The sequence below is a fragment of the Rhipicephalus microplus genome, chromosome X (genome assembly GCF_043290135.1).
Source record: "Rhipicephalus microplus isolate Deutch F79 chromosome X, USDA_Rmic, whole genome shotgun sequence".
Lineage (NCBI taxonomy): Eukaryota > Metazoa > Arthropoda > Arachnida > Ixodida > Ixodidae > Rhipicephalus > Rhipicephalus microplus.
Window position 1 is genome coordinate 134,263,237 of NC_134710.1, and position 18,734 is coordinate 134,281,970.

Here is an 18,734-nt window from a genome sequence, read left to right on the forward strand (position 1 = left end):
ATACAATGAATGATAATCTGACGAGTATCATTACGGAGTGTGCAGTGGAAGTTGGAGGCAGGGTAGTTAGACAGGACACTGGCAAGCTTTCCCAGGAAACGAAGAATCTCATTAAGAAGCGTCAAATCATGAAAGTCTCAAGTACAACAGACAAAATAGAACTGGCAGAGCTTTCGAAGTTGATTAATAGACGTAAAGTATGCGATGTGAGAAGGTATAACATGGAGAGAATTGAACACGCTCTGAAAAACGGAGGAAGCGTCAAAGCAGTGAAGAGGAAACTTAGGATAGGCAAAAGTCGGATGTATGCACTGAGGGACAAAGAAGGCAAAATAGCTACCAATATGGATAGGATAGTTAAATAGCGGAGGAGTTTTACAGAGATCTGTACAGTAGCCGAGATAACCACGACCTTAATACTATAAGAACTAGCAGTAACCCAGATGACACCCCACAAGTAATGATAGAAGAAGTCAGAAAAGCATTGGAGAGCATGCAAAGAGGCAAAGCTGCTGGTGAGGATCAGGTAACATCAGATCTGCTGAAAGATGGAGGACAGATTGTGTTAGAAAAACTAGCCACCCTGTTTACGAGGTGTCTCCTGACGGGAAGGGTACCAGAGTCTTGGAAAAACGCTAACATCATCTTAATACATAAGAAAGGAGATGACAAGGACTTGAAGAATTACAGGCCGATCAGCTTGCTCTCTGTAGTATACAAGCTATTTACAAAGGTAATTGCTAACAGAGTAAAGAAAACATTAGAATTCAATCAACCAAAGGAACAAGCAGGATTTCGAACAGGCTATTCAACAATTGACCACAGTCATACTATCAATCAGGTACTAGAGAAATGCTCAGAGTATAACCAACCACTATACATAGCCTTCATATAGATTACGAGAAGGCGTTTGATTCAGCAGAAATATCAGCCGTCATGCAGACACTGCGGAATCAGGGCGTAGATGAAGTATATATAAACATTCTGGAAGAAATCTACAGCGGATCAACTGCTACCATTGTGCTTCATAAAGAAAGCAACAGAATACCAATCAAGAAGGGTGTAAGACAGGGGGACACAATCTCCCCAATGCTATTTACCGCGTGCTTACAGGAGGTTTTCAGAAGCCTAGAATGGGAACAGTTAGGGATAGGAGTTAATGGAGAATACCTTAGTAACCTGCGCTTCGCCGATGACATTGCATTGCTGAGTAACTCAGGGGACGAATTGCAACTCATGATTACGGAGTTAGACAAGGAGAGCAGAAAGGTGGGTCTTAAAATTAATCTGCAAAAAACGAAAGTAATGTACAACAACCTCGGAAAGGAGCAGCGCTTCGAGATAGGTAATAGTGCACTTGAAGTAGTAAAGGACTATGTCTAATTAGGGCAGGTAATAACCGCAGAGCCGAACCACGTGATTGAAGTAACTAGAAGAATAAGAATCGGGTGGAGCACATTTGGCAAGCTCTCTCAAATTATGACAAGTAGATTGCCACTATCCCTCAAGAGGAAAGTATATAACAGCTGTATCTTGCCGGTACTTAGCTACGGAGCAGAAACCTGGAGACTTACAAAGAGGGTTCAGCTTAAATTGAGTACGACGCAGCGAGCAATGGAAAGAAAAATGATAGGTGTAACCTTCAGAGACAAGAAGAGAGCAGAGTGGATTAGGGGACAAACGGGAGTTAAGGATATCATAGTTGAAATAAAGAAGAGGAAATGGACATGGGCCGGGCATGTAGCGCGTAGACAGGATAACCGCTGGTCATTAAGGGTAACTAACTGGATTCCCAGAGAAGGGAAGCGGGTTAGGGGGAGACAGAAGGTTAGGTGGGTAGATGAGATTAAGAAGTTTGCGGGTATAAATTGGCAGCAGCAAGCACAGGACCGGGTCAACTGGCAGAACATGGGAGAGGTCTTTGTCCTGCAGTGGACGTAGTCAGGCTGATGATGATGAAGTTGCAAAACTCCCCGCGTCAGACTACTCGTCACACGGCGCCGGGACAGCTTCCGGTTCAGTGGCGCTGGCAGCGCAACAAGCTTCCGCTAGCAGACAAAAACGCGTAGTCGTCGTGGCAAGACGCCGTGGCGGCCGTTCTGCAAGAGATTTGCCAACAGTATGTTATCGAGATTTGTTGTGCTGCCGCAGAAACTTAATACTGCGTAATATTAAGCGGTGTGAGGCAAATACAGTATAATTATGGTTTTCTGAACTGCCTACAATAAATTAATGCTTGATATATATAGCATGGCATACGAGTGTTCGGTTAGTTGCTAGTTAGGGTAGGTTCAGAATAGATTTTTAGACCCGAAAAACCCAATTACAATGTCTGGCATCCTTTATTGTGGCCGTGTTTTTGGGGCTTGAAAATAAATTACAACTATGTGGCGCAATCTCGTGGCTTTTGTCTGGTTATGTAGTCAGCTTTTTTTTTTCATGTCAGTCACATTCTTTAGCAACTTAGACCGTCGAAAAGCTGCGCGTGCGGCCATTTTCTTGAGTATGTCTTCCCTCTGTTTCTTATGGAGTTCCTCTAATGAAACCTTTTAACACAGCTGCAGCCAAAGCTTCGAGCAGAGACCACACTTTGGGGTATCGGTGAGCACTTCGTAGTCATTACTCACGAGTCTGCCTGTTGACGCATTGGGACAACATGAACACACTTGCAGCTTTTCTATGTGTTCCAGAAGTTCGGCCCATAGGGTGATGGTATCTGCATTGCCAGGCGACTTGGCTAAGCGATTTTGACGGCTGCTAATGGTGACTGTCATGTCTTCTGCGACGACAACGCATTTCTCCACAAATAGCACTCTTTTTTTTGTTTGAGCCCTAGAAACACCACAAGACATCTTGTTTCGCCATTCTCAACAACTTTCCGCCAGCATGCAAACAAACGTTTTCTATGTCTTGAAGCGATATGACGCCACTAGTTGACGGCATGTCGGGACTTATTTCACTGTCTTCGAGCTCAGTGCTCGGAGATAGTCTATTCTTTTTCGCCGATGATATTCTGGAAAAGATCCCACTCCTATCCGGCAGCTTTCGCTTCTTCGTCGCGGGCCCCGCTACAAAAGTAAGCGGGAGAGGTAAGCGGGCAAATTCGGGAATATTCGTGGAACGCATCCTTCGACGAGATCCCACTTTCCTCTTGCGATTTGTACCTTCTTACCATATGACATGAGTGAAAGTCTTCGGGATGTCCTTCTCATGAAAGAGCATATCACGCACACGTGAGGTGCCGGGCAGTTTCTTATCCGCACGAAGAATAGCGTGGTCCCATACCTTTCGCTGCTTAGGTGCACGTGGGTACAACAGAAATGTTGTGGTGTCTCTCATTTCCTGTAGCTACTCTAAAGCCGAGAACGCAACGTCTGGGCATGATGAAAACACGCAACACATACAAAGCAGAACAGGGCGCGCTGGAGCATAAAACTGTTCACGCAGAAAGATGCCTCCACGGATAAAGACGCACTGCAACATGCAGAACCAACGGAGGTTACGAGAGGGACACGAGCGAGCATGCAGTAAGTGAATCCGGATGCGACAGCAGCGCCACATTTGTCGCTGGCAGTGGCGGCGCCGCGCAACATCGCTCAGTTTTGCAAATTACCTAGTTCTAGAAACGTTGGCCAGCAGGGCATGCCCTCTCCCATCTTTCCTTCCTCCGTGCAGAAAACTAAAGTTTCCAAAACTAAAGAAAACTAAACGTGCAGAAACGTGCAAAAACTAAAGAAAACTAAACTAAACTAAACTAAAGGGGCTTTACAGAAAACAAGACGTGCGCGCGCTACAGTAGCTAGAATAGGAAGGTGTGATGAAAGTGCCGGCTAGCGCGTAACGCCTTGGAAGGAAACCACCAGATGGCGCTGGCACACGTTTGCACGTCGGCATTGCGGTCTTGCGCATGAGATCATAAGTTCAAGCAAGATTAAAAATTAAGCAACGTGGAATGGGTAGGCTTGCCTTAGGAGGTCACGGGAATACACCAAATCAGGGAGTACAAGGTGATATGGGATGGACATCATTTGAGGGCAGGGAAGCTAGCAGCAAGATAAAATTTGAGAAGTGATTGAGAGAAATGGGGGAGGAGCGTTGGGCTAGGAAGGTATTCAGCTACTTGTACATGAAGAGTGTCGATACAAATTGGCGGAAGCAAACCAGAAAATTGACTGGTAAATACTTGGAAAACAGCAGGGGGCCAAACCAAAAAGAATTATCGGTTAAGAAGAAAGTGAAGGAAACGGAGACTGACATGTGGAGAATGGGCATGATTAAGAAGTCCGCACTAGAGATCTATCGAACGTTTAAGCAGGAAATTGCCAAGGAAAGGATCTATGATAATACTCGGGGTAGTTCTCTACTGTTTGGGGCCAGAACGGGAGTACTGCGAACCAAGACATATCGGGCCAAATACGAAGGGGTAGACACAGTATGCAGTGCGTGTGGAGAGGAAGAAGAAACTGCCGAACACTTGATAATGTTCTGTAAAGGGCTTCACCCTGTAGTTCAGGTTGATGATGCAGAGTTTTTCAAAGCACTGGGGCTTAGGGACAGTGAGGGCAAAATAAACTTTAAGCGGGTAGAATTAACTAGAAGGAGGTTATCTGATTGGTGGCTAAAGTCAAGGCACGAGTGAAAATTGAACCCTTCGCTGCAAAGTACGAATCCTCAACCTCACTATTTAAGGAAAAAAATAAATCTAGTTTTTTGTTCATTAAGTATTACGGCTTGGTGCGCTAGCCACCGCCCGATCTAAAGGGTACAGCCATATCCACCCATCCATACGTGGCTAGGAAGGTTTTGCAGCTACTTGTACGTGAAGAATGTCGATACAAAATGGAGGAAGCGAACCAGAAAATTGACGGGTAAATACTTAGAAAACATCAGAGGGCCAAACCAAAAAAACTATCAGTTAAGAAGAAGTTGAAGGAAACGGAGACTGACATGTGGAGAATTGGCGTGATTAAGAAGTCCGCACTGGAGATCTATCGAACTTTTAAGCAGAAGGATCTATGATAGCACTCGGGGTAGTTCTCTACTGTCTGAGGCCAGGACAGGAGCATTGCAAACCAAGAGATATCGGGCCAAATACGAAGGGGTAGACACGGTATCCAGTGCATGTGGAGAGGAGGAGGAAACTGCCGAACACTTAATAATGTTCTGTAAAGGGCTTCACCCTATAATTCAGAATGATGGCGCAGAGATTTTCAAAGCACTGGAGTTTAGAGACGGGGGGGGGGGGGGGCAAAATAGACTTTACGCGGGTAGAACCAACTAGAAGGAGATTATCTGATTGGCGAGCCACATCAATTCATCCATCCATCCATTCATCACCTAGGGCAGCGATGAGCTGCGCAGATGGGAATCAACCACGCGCGCGGGCAATGGTAAACATTTAAAATATGTTTTTTTTGCTCGTGCATGGCCTCGACTGGCGACCGAGAATATATGTTAATTAGATTGCTTCTGGAAAGCAGAATGCCTACGTGGGTGCGCGACTGAACTGAAATATTGTCAGGTCGACAGGATGCCGAAAGTGAGCGCGTGACGGCACTGAAACATATTATCGATGAGAAGTGGTAGAGGGGAGTGGAACGATTAACTCAGTTGTGAGCGATTGCTTGCGACACCTTCCACGGCAAACCATCATTTCCTCAAGCACTAAACTCAGAGACGAGAATCACTAGCGGTATTTGGATGAAAAGCTTTTATTTTCTGTACACAGGTCATACAACGCATTTTCGAGTAGTGACTATCTGTTTACCACAATGCATTCTTAATAATTGGTCGCACGTTTTTTTTTTTATCCCGAAGAAAAAAAAAGTTTTATAGTTCACAAGCGCTCCCACAGAACATTAGACTGCAAGCCTAGGTGATAAGCCTGAGCTTCAGGTACTTCCTTTTTTCACTGGAAGCTGCTCGCTTCTTGTGGAGTACCTTTGTGTAAAAAGGCAAATGGGTGAGCAGAAAAAAAAAAGTGGTTACTTGATTGGTGAGGCTCAGACCATGTTGTGCTCAGCCCAGAGTGACTTTTTTTTTTCAGACAGGAAACAAGCTCTTCCAAGCTGTCACTGTGAAGATCTTCAAAGTGGTTCAGCTACGACGAAGTTATTTCAAGGGCGTCTACAATTGCGAAGACCTTTTCCGAAAGGCCTAACCGTAGGCGTCCGCACGAGGGGGGCAAAGGGGGTGGCCTGGGAGAGGGGGGCGCTAAATCTGTTCTATAGATTGACTAGGCAGCTGGGCACTATTCTAGTCATCGAAAAGTGGGGCGTAAAATCTGTCTCATACAATGATTTAATAGGACACAGTAGCGCCTTGCGATAAACCTGCCCCCCCCCCCCTTTTCCCTAACGGCAAGCAGGCATATGGGCATGCCCCTTTCATTGCGGACAATTTCACAATTCACAGTGTGCTCGAAGTGCCAGAAGATGTACCTCTCGCCTAAGTGCAGCTCACACACAGCCGAGTTTTCTTGAAGCAGCTTGTCAGCGCGCGGGATCGCTCTCCAGCACAGCGCTAACAGAGCTTCGTCCTTTGGAACGCCGAACAACGCATGCTTCTTTTTAGCTGACTTGTATCCTGTAGTGAACCCCAAGACGAAGCAATGACTGTTTTCGCGCTATGAGGGGGAATACAGAAGCATTGGTGTCAGAGTGCCACCGCAAATAAAAAAAAAACAAGGACCACCGCACCCGACGAACCTGTCGGAAACGTGCAAACAACGTCCATCAATCTCTGCAAATCTTCCTTGTTGTCGGCCATTAGCACTACATCATCTGCGTACATTAATGCTGGTAGTGCCTGATCAATCAGTTTTCCTTGTTTGACTAAAGAGAGGTTGAAACCAAGTCCACTTCCCTCTAATTTGGCCTCTAATCCTTGTAGGTACATCATGAATAACAAGGGTGACAGTGGACACCCCTGCCTAAGTCCCCGTTTCACCTCTGTGGGCTTGGATACCTGTTTTTCCCACTTTATAACTACCTTGTTACTTTTATAGATTTCCTTTAAAAGATTTGTGACTCCATCTTCCACACCCAGTGTGGCTAGTATTCCCCACATGTCCTCTTGAACCACGCTATCACACGCTACCTTGATATCCAAAAATGCTAGCCGCAGGGGTCTGAGTTCCTTTTCTGCTATTTCGATGTACTGCGTCAGTGAGAACAGATTGTCTTCCCACCTCCTGTTTTTACGAAACCGATTCTGCAGTTCCCCCAGCACCCCCTCATCCTCTATCCATGCCTGCAGTCTTTCCTTTATTATCTGCATCGCCAGCCTGTAGACCACTGATGTCACTGTTATACGACGGTAGTTGTTTATGTCATCTTTGTCCCCCTTTTCTTTATAGATCCTGCTAAGTTTTCATCCATCAGGGACTTCACCATCGATTATTGTTCTGCTCACTGCCTCTCTCAAAGTCTGTTTAGACTTCGGACCCAATGTCTTTATCAGCATAATTAGAATGCCGTCTGGGTCTGTTAATGTACTATTTGAAACCCTCTTCTCAGCCCTTTCCCACTCTCGTTGTGAAAATGGAGCCATAGCGCTACTTGATCCATCCTTGTGTATTGTGGTGCATAAGGCACTTCTTTGTTGAAATTTTTGTCACCCTTGTTCTTATATATTCAATAGCTTCGTACCCTTCTAGCCTAACACCTTGAGCTGTAGTTATAAACCTCTGCTCTAGGTTTGTTTCATTTCTTAGGGAGTTTAGATGGTTCCAAAATTTCGCAGCTGCCTTTTTGTCCTTTTTATGTACTTCTGCCAGCCACTGAGCACCCTTTCTTCTAATCTTTTCATTGATCAGGAGGGATGCTTCCCTTCTAGAGCTTAGAAAGATTTCCTTTTTTTTTCAACATCATCTGTCGGTTCACCGCGTTGCTTAGCACGTCTGTGTTGCCTAGAGACTTCCTGACGCTTTGCTATGGCTCTCTTAACTTCCTCATCCCACCAACTCTTGGGCTTGTGTCTTCTTTTCCGAGGTGACTTGTCACGTGCTTTAGCAAGCTCTAGCCCAAACAGTCTAATTGGATTTGTGTATGTCCACACATTCTTATTATCCTCAGAGATTACTTTCTCAATTTGTTTAGTAGCGATTTCTATTTGCTTTTCTGAATGAAAATTTTCCTGTAGTTGCTCATCTTGTCTCCTTGCCACTTTCGCTGCTCTTCTCTGTCGGTTCACCCCGTTGCTTAGCATGTCTGTGTTGCCTAGAGACTTCCCGACGTTTTGCTATGGCTCTCTTAACTTCCTCATCCCACCAACTCTTGGGCTTGTGTCTTCGTTTCCGAGGTGACTTGTCACGTGCTTTAGCAAGCTCTAGCCCAAACAGTCTAATAGGATCTGTGTATGTCCACACATTCTTATTATCCTCAGAGATTACTTTCTCAATTTGTTTAGTAGCGATTTCTATTTGCCTTTCTGAATGAAAATTTTCCTGTAGTTGCTCATCTCGTCTCCTAGCCACTTTCGCTGCTCTTCCAAAACCTAGCTTGATACGTTTGTGATCACTACCCAGACTTCTGGAACCACCTTCGTCTATGCGCATTCCCCTGAGCTTATCATACATCCTATGTTGCATCAGTGTGTAATCTATCGTTGACTACAGCCTTCGTACCTCTCATGTTATTTGCCCTTCACACTTCTCAGTACTGTTGCAAATGATCAAATCATGCCTTTCACACATATCCATGATCATTTTGCCTGTTGAGTCAGTATACCCATCTATATCTTCTATGTGTGCATTCATATCTCCTAGTATAATTATCTTGCACTCTTCTCCTAATTCCTCAATGTCCATTGATATACACTCCACCATTGCCTGGTTTTCCTCGCTGGCCTTTGCTCCTGTCCACAAGTACACCAAACCAAGGAGTGTTATCTGCCATGCTACTTTCCGTCTTAACCATAAATGTTCCATGCATCCCTGCTTGACTCTTTGCCAACCTATGCTCTCCGATGTATAAATGCACCAATTCCACCGCCCTTTTTGCTGCCTTCTGTTCTATTGCAATATTCCCATACGTAGTCCAGATTGCTGGGTGGTTGCTTCAGGTCCCGAAGATGTGTCTCCACAACCCCATATACCATCAGCTCCTCCTGCCTCAACTGCTCTTCTATCTCTTTCCACTTTAACCTATTCCTGCGACCCTGCATGTTAATATAGCCTACGTCTGACTTAGCTCGGCCCTTGTGCTTACGTCGATTTCTTCCCTCACGGACTTCGTGTGGCTTGAATAATTGTGCCCCTTTAGGTCCGTCTTTGGCTACACTGTCAGCCTCAGGGCTCTGGGTCCCCCTAAAAAAGCTATGGCTTGGCGACCCATTTCACCAACCCTCCTGCCCGTCGCACCACTGTAGTGATTGCCATCCTGTGCAAAGGGGCGAGTGCCGGGCTCGTACACGTCTTGGTTAACTTACATTACGCTGTATCCGAGTTGCCGGCTCAAACCCTTGATCACAAAATTGGCCTCCACTACCCTCCTTTCAATCCCACGAGGCTGCCCCCAGACCTCTGGGACTGTGCATATGGTCACATGCACACTTCCAGAGGCTTTTCGGAGCTTACGCATCCCATCCCTCTAGCTTGGGGGGGGGGGGCGCTGGCGTCGATCGACGGGAGCGGTCGCATACCACGTCGGCTCTGTGAAATATCGCAATTATTTGCGTCACATCAAGTCGTTCTCCTGCAAGCCTTCTACCACCGTCTCCAAGAACGTCAGCCGCAACCGAAGACATCACGTCTTGTCAAGGTGGGCCGTCTTCTGACCCTTTTTTGGTCACTTGAAGTTTTCGCGAAACCACCGCGGAGTTAAGCCTAACCGCAGTAAGGGCCGCGCTGGCCCTGCCCGGGGTTTCCCCGGTAATGGCGTCTCCAAATCAAGTCACCGGCTACGATCCGGAGTCCCTACAGATAATACAGATGGATACCGCTCAAACCGAGACACCTCTACCAACCGAGGAAGAGTACCTCAAGGATATGGTCCGCGTCTGGCGCGGAAGAAAGAACACAGCAGTGGCGTCGAGAGACGCCAGGGCTCCTGCAGCCAAACAACAAGCAGCGTCTCGCCCTCAGCAAGCACAGGGCAAGAACGCGCCGAGCGTCGCCTCGCAGCGCGCCAAGCAACTCCAGTGGCGGCCGAAGAACGCGCCGCGCATCGAAGAAGACATCATAGTGGTGCTGAAACCGCGTGAGACGCTCGACCTCAAGGCCACGTTTGGTCCTGGACAAGCCGGCGCTGCAGTCCGCAGCATCCTCGGAGCCGACGCAAGTGTGGGACTTGCGGTGTGGCCCCTCTGGGATCAAAATGTACTTGTGTGCACGCTCAAATCAGTGGACGCCGCCGAGAGACTCCTCCGGGACATTAAGCTGCCAGTCGGGGGCCGCCAGCTAACATTCCGGGGACATCCCAAACTCTCCGGTGAGTTCTGTCGGGGCATCGTGCATGTCTCTCAAGACGAAACGTCCGAAACTGTGAAAGCAAGCTCAGTGCTGAGCCAAATATAGTGTCTGTGCGCAAGCTTGGGGACACCCCGGTTGCGGTGATCACCTTCGCGGGGAACAAGGTGCCACGGACGGTGTTATACAACTGCGAGCGGCTCCCTGTTTGCTTGTATAAGAAGACAGTGCCTGCATGCCCACTTTGTGGCACAGTGGGCCATCGAGCAGATACTTGCCCGCGCCCGCAGCCCGGCCGCTGCACAAGCTGCGGCGTTCAGGTACCTGCTGGTACTCCTGACGGCCCTACGGAACACCAGTGCATTTCGAACTGCCTCCTCTGCGGCGGTGGCCACAAGACTGAAGCTCCCGGTTGTGCTGGACGGTTCCGGCAGCCGGTAAGTCGGGATCCCCACGCGGATCCAAGCCGAGGACAACGGGGGGGAACAAACAGGCTCCGACTCCCAAGACTGGCCCCAAGAAAGCACCAGCCGCCAAGTCGAATAAGCCAGAACTCAAGAAGACCGACACCGGGCACTCCACCAATGTAAAGCCTGGGACCCCGTCGGAGCCTCCTGCCTTGGTCAAGGACTTCCCACCCTTGACACCCATCCAAGCACAGGTGAGCTGTTGGGGTGGGGCAGTCTCTGGACCTTCCTCTTCTCCCTCCCTTACCGAAACCGCCCTACAGCAGCAGATAGGGGAGCTCAGGCGCCAGAACCAAATTCTTGCGCACAAAATTCAGGAATTAGAAGCGAAGCAGGTTGGGTCATCCGAGCCAGTGCAGGAAGCCGAGGCAGAGGACGGGGATGACGGCTCTTCCGTCACATCCCGCCTCACTAGCGTCTCTCGGCAGGACGTGGACACTGTAGTTGGACCAGCTTCCATTACCGGATCCATCGGTCGCATCGAGTCCCTAGAGCATAAAACCGAGCAATTAGAGGCGAGCGTGGCAGCCCTCCCCACTCAAATCATGTCGGCAGTCCGCGAGTCCTTTCAGGACATGTTCACGGCAGCCTTAACGCAAGCACTTCCCGAAATTGTGGCGCAGGTCTCTAACTCAGTCCTTAAAGCCATGCAGCCCTGGGTTATCGCCCAAATTAAAAACACCACTCAGAGCGACTCCCCGCAGGTTAAGCGCAAGCCGGCCTCCCGTCAGGCAGCAGAAGAAGGCTTTTCGGGGCCGGCTCCAGGTCCGGACCGGTCCTCTGCACATTAAATAAATACTAAAAGATGGCTAGCCGATCTAATAAACAAGCTAAATATCTACAAAAATTTGAGATTATACAATGGAACTGCAGGGGTTTTAGAGCCTGGAAAAAATGGTCGCACCTCCAGCTCTACTTGCAGTCCCTCGGAAACATGCCCGCCTTGCTTGCTTTGCAGGAGCCCGGTTTGGACGTTAAATTCTCTGGGGGGGCCCTCGTCATGCATCCTGGTGAACAAGGCATATACCGCGATTCAGGTCGATTTAAACTTAAGTACTGAACAAGAATACACAATGGTCAGAGTACTGCCTCTCAGACGTCGCGACCAGTCAATACACATCCTAAATATATACAGCCCCCCGCAACTTTTAGCGAAATCTTCCTCCGGGCGATCAAGTTGGCAGACAAGGACCCCTTAGTGATCGTGGGAGACTTCAATGCTCCCAGCCTTCACTGGGGCTATCACTACGAGAAGGCCAGAGGACGTAAGCTGGCGGAGCTTATCTCCACCCTTCGCCTCACGCTGCTCACGGATCCGGCGTGCCCCACTCGAGTGGGGAACTCGGTAACCCGTGACACGTGTCCGGACCTCTCTCTCGTAGAAAACGCTAAGGATGCTACCTGGGAGAACTTGGGCGATTCTCTAGGCAGTGATCACTGCCTTCTCCGGGTCACACTCCTGGAAAAGTCAGCTCATAAAAAATGCGGTCAAGCCAAGTTGACCGATTGGACCCAATTTCGCAATCAGACTATCCCTCCCGTACTATTTTCTGGAGGCTATGCAGAATGAGCTCAACACATAAACAACATTCAGAAAAGACTTACTACTACCCTCCAAACCAACGAAGAAATCCCCGCAGTTGACACTCACCTCCTACACTTGTGGTAGGCGCGCCGAAGCTTAACAAAACATTGGAAAAAGCAGAAGACTAATCGCAAATTACGTATCCGCATAGCCCAACTCACGGAACAAGCTGCAGCGTATGCTGCCCAACTCTCAGATTCAAATTGGATAGCCCGCTGCGACGCCGCAGCTCGTCAGATGAGCTCGAAGGGGACATGGCGTCTCTTTCGCAGTCTCATAGACCCCTCTCAAACGAGAGGGGAGGCGCAGAAGCAGCTCCGGCGAGCCCTGCAAGGGTACCAAGGCACTCCGGCACAGCTTGCGGATGCTCTGTGCGATAGGTATCTCTGTCGTACGGAGGACCCGCCTGGGCCGGCGTACACATACTCTGGTAAGCCAAACCACCAACTCGATGCCCGTTTTGAGTTGCATGACCTTAAAGCGGCTTTAGCTAAAATGCGCAGGGGTACGGCTCCGGGGCTGGACCGCATAACAGTAAAGCTGTTGGCAAACCTCCCTGACACAGCCTACTTCCATTTATTGGAATACATGAACGAGATCTGGGACGGCCGTGCGCTCCCTTCCGAATGGAAAACGTCACTTGTGACTTTTATCCCCAAAGCAGGCAAGGCCGTGAATACGTAAAATCTGAGGCCCATATCACTGACTTCGTGTGCGGGCAAGCTTATAGAGACGATGGTACGGGATCGCCTCTCCCCATACCTTGAGGGCAAGGGCTTCTTTGCAGACACCATGTTTGGGTTTCGCCCACACATGTCTGCACAGGACGTCCTTCTCCAGCTCCATAGGGCCGTCATACAGCCCATAAGTATGCAACACAATGATAAAGCCATCCTCGCCCTTGATCTGAAGGGGGCTTTCGACAATGTTGAACACAGCAGCATTCTGGCTAACTTTAGCTCCACTGATTGCGGGGCTAAGGCCTTTGCATATGTCAGAGATTTTCTCTCTAAACGCCAGGCACTTCTTCGGATCGAGGACGAGGAATATGGCCCGTACATTAGGGAACACGGGGTACCCCACAGGGAGCAGTGTTATCACCACTCCTTTTCAACATTGCTATGATGCGCCTTCCAAGCGAATTGGCCAGGGTGGAAGGCCCACAACACGCAGTATATGCCGACGATATTACAATCTGGACCACTGAAGGGAGCCTTGGTGAAATGCAGGAACGCCTTCAGCAGGCCGCATCCATAGTCGAGGCGTATGCCAACGATTGTGGACTCCAATGTGCTCCAAACAAATCAGAGCTTCTGCACGTTAGAGCGAAGCCAAGAGATAAGTCAGCCATACACATCTCCCTGTCTGGGGTTCCCATCAGAGAGGTGGAGGAGCTCCGGATTCTGGGCCTGTTCATTCACCACAGACTCAGACCGGACTCCACTATAGCGAAACTCAAGAGAATAGGCGAACAGGTAGGGCGCATGATCCACCGCGTTTCCAACAAGCGGGGTGGTCTGCGGGGCAGGGACGCGCTTCGGCTCGCGCATGCCTTCGTGACTAGCCGGATCCTCTACGCCGTCCCATACCTTCGCACTAACAAGCAAGAAAACGAAAGAATAGATGCCATCATTCGTAAGGCTACTAAACGAGCTCTGGATCTCCCGGTGGCCACTTCCAACGCCAAACTGAGGGCGTTAAGTGTGCTCAACTCCTACCAGGAGTTGCGGGAGGCCCACCTTATGAATCAATATACGCGGCTCGTGCAGATGGCTCCCGGGCGCCGCCTGCTAAACCGCTTACATATACAGCACACTTGCACTGCAGAGGAGGCGGAGCGTATTCCGGAACTGTGGCGGCATATGCTCTCGGTCGCTCCACTCCCCAGTAATATGGATAAGCACACGCACGAAAGCAGAAGGCAGGCGCGGGCTCGGACGCTTGAGAGGCAACACGGCTCCCGACCTGGTGTATTATACGTAGATATAGCAGGGCCTTCGCCCACGGGATTTTACACGGCCTCTGTAGTTCACCGGGAAAAGCATGTCAATGGGCTCTCGTTCCGAGCACAAAATCCAGAGCGCGCTGAGGAAGTCGCGATAGCGCTTGCTGCTGCGGACCCCAACTCAAAAGTAATCATCACGGACTCCCGGAAAGCATGTACTCATTACTTGGTAGGAGAGATATCCCCCCTAGCCAGCCAAATTCTAAAACGGGCTCTCGCTGATCCAGCCCCGAAACGCATCGTATGGGCTCCTGGCCATCAGGGCTTATGAGGTAATGAGGCCGCTGACGCGGCCGCCCGAGCGCTTACCCACCGGGCTCCTCACCTTGGCTCTTATGACTCGGAGGCCAATACACCGCTGCTGCGGTTCAAAGAAATTCTGACCTATTATCGCGACACCCACCGCCTTTACCCGGCTCCTGCAAAGGGGCTGAGTAAGGCGGAAGAGCGAACTTTAAGGCGCCTGCAGACAGGTACTCTACTCTGTCCTGCAATCCTAAAGCATTTCGATGCGAACACAGATGGGCGGTGCCTACACTGTGGGGAGACGTGTGATATCTTCCACATGGTATGGGCATGTCCGAAAAATCCCCACCTACCCCCTTCCCCAACCCCTTCCCGAGAGGCATGGGAGACTGCCCTCCTCAACTGCTCATCACTAGAGTCTCAACGGGCTCTGGTGAGACGGGCGCGAGTAGGGGCCTCGTCATGCGGTGTCCCGGACTAAGGACGCCGACCATGTAGCAGGGTCATGCTTTGGCCCCGTACCTCTCTCTTTTATAATAAATGTTTTTCATCATCATCATCCTCTAGCTTTTTTTGAAGGTTCTGATCCTTGCCCTTCAACACATCATTGAGCCCAGCATGAATAATGACAAGATTTTCGCCCTCCATGCTGTTTTCTACAACCTCCCGAGCTTTGGCCAGAGCATCCACCATGCTCTTCCCTCACTGTGCCTCTACCCTGACTCTCCCATCTTCCTTCACTGTCTTGACGACGCCATCCCTAACCCTGGCCACGTTGGAGTCCCCCACCACTAGGACCCTTCTGCGCTCCAATCGCTGGCTTCCTGTTTGTGATGTCGCCCCTGTTTGCTTTCTATGTTTCTCTCTCTGCCGTCTGTCCTGTGTTTCTGCCCTGCTCGAAGACTGCCGCGCCACCGAGCTGTATGTTCTCGGAGCCTCCGTGCTGTGGCCAGACAGTGCGGCCCCCTGACCTCCCTTCTCGCCTGTCGCCTTCTCCGCTATCCACGCCTTCTGTCTCACACCGCTCGGGGCCGGGGCAAAGCGCCACTAGCCCCTTTACCCGCTGCTCTAGCTCGGTCCGCCCTTCCCGTTCTTTTCGAAGGTCGCCCTTCATTTGCTCTAATAGGCTGGCGGTAGCCTCCTCCCGCTCACGCGACGCTCCGAGCTCTTTTTGGAGTTTTATCCTCTGCTCGCGTTCCGCCCCAAGCTCCTCCTGAAGCCCCTTGATGTTAACCTCCATACGCTGCACGGCCGCCTTCAGTGCCTCGCCTTCTGCGCGTCGGCCAAACTTGTGAATGCTGTCTCATCTAAGTAGCACCAGCGCTTGCATTCTTCGCACTGCACCAGCTCACCAGCACCTCAACAACTGTTTGGAGCTGCCGCCTACACCGCAGACATACGTGTTCAATTTCGCTAGTAGTCTCTCACTAGGTCCCCTTCGTGTTCAGCTCTAGCTGTTTAACAACTAACCGGGCGCCCCGACCTTCTTCAAAACAGCCGCCTAGCCCGTTCACGTGGTCAAAGTCACTACAACGTAGCTCGTGTCCCACACCTACAGTACTCGCAACGCTAATTATGTCGAATTCGCTTTGCACATGCAATAAAGACATAGATGTTATTCGGTCAACCGCAAGTACGTCGTGTTCAATTTCGCTAGTAGTCTCTCACTAGGTCCCCTTCGTGTTCGGCTCTAGCTGTTTAACAACTAACCGGGCGCCCCGACCTTCTTCAAAACAGCCGCCTAGCCCGTTCACGTGGTCAAAGTCACTACAACGTAGCTCGTGTCCCACACCTACAGTACTCGCAACGCTAATTATTGATTAGGAGCAAAAAAAACAAAAACAATCTAGCCACTTTACAAGCGCATGCCTGCTGCAAGCCGCCCACTCGCGCGGGCAGGAACACGCAGGCATCACCTTCCATTTTGACTGACCCCAACCTATTATTGCGTGTTTTCTCTGCTAGGCATTGCGTTCTGCCGCTCCAGTCACACTGAAAAACTCGACTGCACGGTGCCCATAAGGGAGGTTTAGAATAGCGCACCGCGAGCCCTTGCGATGCGGTCGCTGCCACTGCGCATGCGTCGCAACGCGAGCTGCCATTTTGCGTTTGCGCGCAGAAAATCCGAAATAGCATGCGGCGATCGCCGCCCGAGAGGCCCGCGGAGGGTTGTGTGCAGCTTCCGTGCATTCGGGTTTGCGGTTGAGCCGAAAGACCCTACTTTTCCCTAGGGGGAGCAAACGCTATTCTAAAGCTCGTAAGGTGCCCGCAACTGAAGCAACGTCCACAATACTTGCGAACGTTATACTAAACCAGTGATGCGAACGAAACGGATTTGAATGTCAAATTCGCTTTGCACATGCAATAAAGACATAGATGTTATTCGGTCAACCGCAAGTACGTCGTGCCTTTTGCGTACTTGCAGCTTTACAGCTGCTGCTGTATTCTAAATTTTTTCTATTTGCAATCACTGTTGCAACATTTTCAGATGTAAATGGGCGCTCTATTACTGGCTGATAGCTACGCCTTTCCTCTGTACTTTAGATCACCTCCACGTTTGACCAAATGTTCATGTAAAGGGCATGGAAAGACTAAAACACCCAGACAGACTTCATCACACCGTTTGCGGAATATTGAACCCATACCACCTCACCAAAATCTTCAGTCTTACTTCGCTCTGTTCTTCTATAAGATTCCTGAATATTTCACATGGACATTCCTCAGTGAAACTCGACTGCACGGTGCCCATAAGGGAGGTTTAGAATAGCGCACCGCGAGCCCTTGCGATGCGGTCGCTGCCACTGCGCATGCGTCGCAACGCGAGCTGCCATTTGCGTTTGCGCGCAGAAAATCCGAAATAGCGTGCGGCGATCGCCGCCCGAGAGGCCCGCGGAGGGTTATGTGCAGCTTCCGTGCATTCGGGTTTGCGGTTGAGCCGAAAGACCCTACTTTTCCCTAGGGGGAGCAAACGCTATTCTAAAGCTCGTAAGGCGCCCGCAACTGAAGCAACGTCCACAATACTTGCGAACGTTATACTAAACCAGTGATGCGAACGAAACGGATTTAAATGTCGAATTCGCTTTGCACATGCAATAAAGACATAGATGTTATTCGGTCAACCGCAAGTACGTCGTGCCTTTTGCGTACTTGCAGCTTTACAGCTGGTGCTGTATTCTAAATTTTTTTCTATTTGCAATCACTGTTGCAACATTTTCAGATGTAAATGGGCGCTCTATTACTGGCTGATAGCTACGCCTTTTCTCTGTACTTTAGATCACCTCCACGTTTGACCAAATGTTCATGTAAAGGGCATGGAAAGACTAAAACACCCAGACAGACTTCATCACACCGTTTGCGGAATATTGAACCCATACCACCTCACCAAATCTTCAGTCTTACTTCGCTCTGTTCTTCTATAAGATTCCTGAATATTTCACATGGACATTCCTCAGTGAAGGCACGCAGTAAGTGTAATCTTGACAGGCACTTATGTGCTCTACAAGACAAAGTTTATCTTTGTTTCACAGAGCAGCAAATCACCCAAGGAGCTCATAATAAATGCGTGTTCAACTCTTACGACTACATACCTTAATTTTCTGCAATATTCAGACTATAAAAATATCTAATTACAATACTGCAATCCCCTTAACACGATTCATTAGAACACTTAGACTATCCTATGTAAAAAACATGAAATTGCCAAAATTACCATTTTTTAAGCCTTTTTAGTTGAATGAGACTGGTCACTTAGTAATGCCTTTTATCAGGCTGCAAAATGTCATATTACCACAGCCTTATAAAAATCCCTAGATTCAACAAAAAGGACGCCAGATCCTTAAATGAGGTGGAAAATCTCTAAATATAGGGAAAAATCCTTAGGGTTGGCATCACTATTCTAAACCTCCCCATGTCTCGTATTCAATTTCACCATGCTCACGACATATCCAATCACAGCCGCGCTGCCGACCGAAGCTTTAGGGGCTTTATTGCCGACTAGAGTGACTGTATATGCTACTTTTAGGT